Genomic DNA, 4,636 nt, shown 5'->3' with positions numbered 1-4,636 from the left:
GGCCACAGCAAGTCACATGACATGATAGGAAGCACAACCCTCCCACAAAGTCAGTGGAGAACTGGGATCTTTGCAAATGGCCCTCAAGCCTGTCATCTATGTGTGTGGTAACTGGAGAGGGAATTGGAAAGGTGAATTAGGGGCTGCTATCTGAAGTTGTGTTTGCAAAACACACAAACCAGTTTGATATGGTCAGGCTTTGTGTCCCTGCCCAAATCTCATCTTGAATTGTAATCCCCAGATGTTGAGGGAGAGACCTGGTGGGAGGTGATTGAATCATGGGGGCAGTTGCCCCCATGCTGTTCTCATGATAGTGATGAGTGCTCATGAGATCTGATGGTTTTATAAGGCAGTTTTCCCTGCTCTTGCTAGCTCTTCTCTCTCCTGCTGCCATGTGAAGAAGATCCTTACCTCACCTTTGTCCTCCACCATGATTGTAAGTTTCCTGAGGCCTCCCCATCCATGTGGAACTGTGAGTCAAAAAACCTCTTTCCTTTATAAATTGCCAGTATTGGGTAGTTCTTTACAGCAGTGTGAAAATGGACTAATACATAGTTTTACCTTTATTTTGTTTCTGTGAGGTGTTTTTCAGTTGAAGGTATTCATGGTGGATAGTAATAGAGAAGCTGTAGCTGTTACAAGCTACCTTTTTTTCCCTCCTGCCTATACTCATCTTTAGGAAGTATATATAATTTTAAACTCTGTGGGCTGAACAATAAGTGAATTATTGCACGAAGGACAACCAATTTAAAAGTTTACTTATATGTGTGAAGTTTAAGATGATTAAATGGTGATTTTTTTAGATATCAATGTCTACTGTTTTTATTGTCTGCTATATAGTAATAGAGTAAAATCCTTAACCTGGTTATAACAAGTGAGACACAGCTTCCTCCCACACATGTGCAGTGATAGCTTGACTACTTTAAAAAATGTGAGTACTTTTTCCCCTCTGAACTGTGTGCACATTAAAAAAAAACACACGAAAATCATGTCCTTTTAAGTGTATTTAATAATCACATGATGTATTCATATTTTTCCATTGCTTATCTATTGACGGATTATAAGAAAAGAAAAGCAAGAGAGAGAAGAAAAGAAAAATGGAAACCACGACACTGTCATGGTGGCAGGTAAGAGTGTGATTTTTTTTTTTTTTTTTGAGATGGAGTCTTGCTGTGCCAGGCTGGAGTGCAGTGGCCCCATCTCAGCTCACTGCAACCTCTGCCTCCAGGGTTCAAGCGATTCTCCTCCCTCAGCCTCCCGAGTAGCTGTGACTACAGGCGCGTGCCACCATGCCCAGCTAATTTTTGTATTTTTAGTAGAGATGGGGTTTCACTATGTTGGCCAGGCTGGTCTCAATCTCTTGACCTCATGATCCGCCCACCTCCGCCTCCCAAAGTGCTGAGATTACAGGCGTGAGTCACTGCGCCTGGCCAAGAGCGTGATTTTTGAGAAGGGATTGGAATGGCCCTGGGTAGTAGGGAGGTTTTATTGGCCTGAGTACACATCAAAAAGGCTATTTTCAAAATCAGCTTAAAGAAATGTAAGCCAAAATGAAATAATTTTCATTTAGTAGGAATTAAAAAATAAAAGGTGGGTGTATTCTTTTTTGAGCACAAGTTTAGTATTCAAGTGACTGCTATGCCAAGTGGAAAGTAATGCCCTTAATGGAAATATAATGAGTAGTGAGGTCAAGAAATCGGTGTACTCTAAATTATTTTCTTAATAAAGAACAGACCTTTATTCTCTAATTTCTTTTAATTTCAACAATAAAGATTTTTAAACAATAGACAAAGGGTGAGAACCTAGGCTTCTATTTTATGGAATGTTATCAAAAATTCTTAAAAAAGTGTCAAATAGGACTGTCTCATAAATGTGTTTGTTTTTCAGGGACTTTGAAGCTGGGTTTCCTTAGCTTTTGAGTTGCTTTCTTTTGTTATTGAATTGCCTTCCCTTGTTTGTTTATTTCCACACTATGAGGTGGGTTCTTACCGGAGCAGACACCCTCCTGGCTGCATAGCGCTGGACCTGAATATGCTCTGTCCAAGGAGGCTATCATAGGCTGGAAAGGCTTTCTGCAGAGATGTCTCTGTTCGCAGCAAAAGAGGAAACAGGAAATGACTCAGGGCAAGTCTTGCTAAACTGGAAAAATCAATTAGACACACTCCTAAATAGAATCAGAAAGCATTATAGTCAGAGAAGAAGGAGAAAGTGTATGAGAAAGGTTGCTTTCCAGTCCCACCTGGGAACTGAAAGACGTTTAGAGGGGTGCAATACCTCTCCACTACTACAGGTTTCTTTCCAGTCATGTTAACCTGAATGGGGAATCATGACTGAATAGGTATTTTCATTATTTCCATTGATTCTGCTTTTAACATTTTTATTTTAAAAATGTTTTCTAGTTACAAAAGCAGCACAGTAGACTGGAAACAAAAATGAGTGAACTTGACTGAAATATGCACTTCCCACTTAAAAATACGGCAAATAAAGCCATAATAATAGCTCTGACCTCAGAAGCCTGTCCTTTACATTACACAGTGCAGATCTGGGCAGTGGTCTAACATCAGGTCTGCAACCAATTGCTACAATTGAGTTGTAAGCTTTACATTTTTTTTTTTTTTTGAGATGGACCCTCACTCTGTCACCCAGGCTGGAGTGCAGTGGCGAGATCTTGGCTCACTGCAACCTCTGCCTCCCGGGTTCAAGCAATTCTTCTGCCTCAGCCTCCCAAGTAGCTGGAACTATAGGCGTGTGCCACCATGCCTGGCTAAGTTTTGTATTTTTAGTAGAGACGGGGTTTCACCATGTTGGCCAGGCTGGTCTTGAACTCCTGACCTTGCGATCCTCTCACCTTGGCCCCCCAAAGTGCTGGAATTACCGCATGAGCCACCATGCCTGGCCCTACATTCTTAAGTCATATTATTTAGGCAGGGCATTGAAAGCTAGGAAAGCAAATTTATTTCCCAGAAGAAAACTCCCAACAATAACTTCTGTTGGTCTTCATGTTGCTTTAGTACAATTGGTCATCCTATATCTTAAAAAACAAAACAAAACAAGTGGAGTTTGAAAGTCTAAAACTCAACATCAATTACACAGCCTCTCATTTGATGAACTCTTAGTTTTTGCTTATTTTTAAGCCTATCTGATAAGGATGTTTAGTAAGTTATTGTTAAGCCTCTTTGGACATTTACTTTCATTTATTCTGAGTACCAGAAATTCAAAAGACAGGATGAAATGGCTACTCTCAGGAATGTGTAGAGTCTATAATAAAATCAAAATATAGACTAAATAACAACACAACCAAGAAAAACAGAATGTGAGCTGAAGAGAAAGAAAAAAGAAAACCCCAGCATCTCAAAATTAAGCAGTCATTAGTGTTTATATCAGTTGACTGATGTATATAAGTGAGAGTTTCTTGCCTCATCTGCTTTCATCTTGTTCTCTTCTTCTCTTCCCTTTTCCCTTCTTCTTTATCATGGTACTTGCTAGAAATTTATGCAGAAAAGCAAATTGATAGACAAAACCTAAACAAATATTAATAATCCTTGCACACTTACTAAGAACCAGGAGAAAACCAAACCCCCCCCAAAAATATTAATCCTAACAGAAAATAATATTTTTGGGTACTCTGAGATACAGACATCGAAGGAATGTCCTCATGTGGAACTCTCTCTATGACATTGTTTTTGGGGGAATGTAATTAGCACCTATGTTATAGCTTTCTATTAAGCTCATAGTTTATTTACTGAACTGATATTTTGGAAGTCAGGCCAGCCACTGTACACTTGATGCTTATCCATAAGTTCTAATAACATTTAGACATTTTATCGAATTCTATCGACTTCTAAGCAAAATTACATTTTCATTATTCAACATTGTCTTTTTAGAGCATCCTATTTCCACCACAGTCAAGTGTCCAGAGGCATCAACAGAGCAGCGTTGTGCTGCAACGTGTACATTTTGCATTTCCTTAGTGGCTTATTTGTCATTAAAATGTTTGAAAAGATTTTTGTTCCCCAAACTCAGGTTGAGAAATATTATCTGGTATTTACACATGTCTATGTTTACTGTCTAATTTAATTGTGAGTCAGATTTAACACAGAAGAAATGAGACATTTGCATGATCATGATTATCAAGAGGTCGAAGGTACTATTTTCCTTGGGTGATAACCCAGTGAGTGATGCGGGACTCAACACCATGGTCAACTGCACACATTTCAGCACCATCGCTCTTGGAAACCTTTTTGGTTCAGTGCAGAACTTCTTAAAGATTAAAACAGATTTATGGTATCGAAAGGTATTTTGATGGCCAGCCAAAATTCCACATGGATAGGATTATGCCCCATAAACTTTATCCTCCTTTCCAACGATTTTTAAATATGATTTTTGAGACGGATTAAATGTAGATTCCTTTGTATTTGTAATATATACTACAACAGATTTACTGTGCAGGTCTGCGTGAACTCCAGGGACCTGAAGGCCAGCTTGGTCAAACGACTTGCAGGAGTGTTCTGGTTATTAACACGCTTAATGTTGTAGGCCAGATGAAATAAGGAAGCCAGCAGAAAAGCCCAGCTTTCTTCGGAGACAGTACACTCTATCTTGCTTTAATTTGCTCCTTGGAGTCTGTGCATGCTAC

Source organism: Pongo pygmaeus, chromosome 4 (assembly GCF_028885625.2).
Source record: "Pongo pygmaeus isolate AG05252 chromosome 4, NHGRI_mPonPyg2-v2.0_pri, whole genome shotgun sequence".
Lineage (NCBI taxonomy): Eukaryota > Metazoa > Chordata > Mammalia > Primates > Hominidae > Pongo > Pongo pygmaeus.
This window is presented reverse-complemented; position numbering follows the sequence as displayed.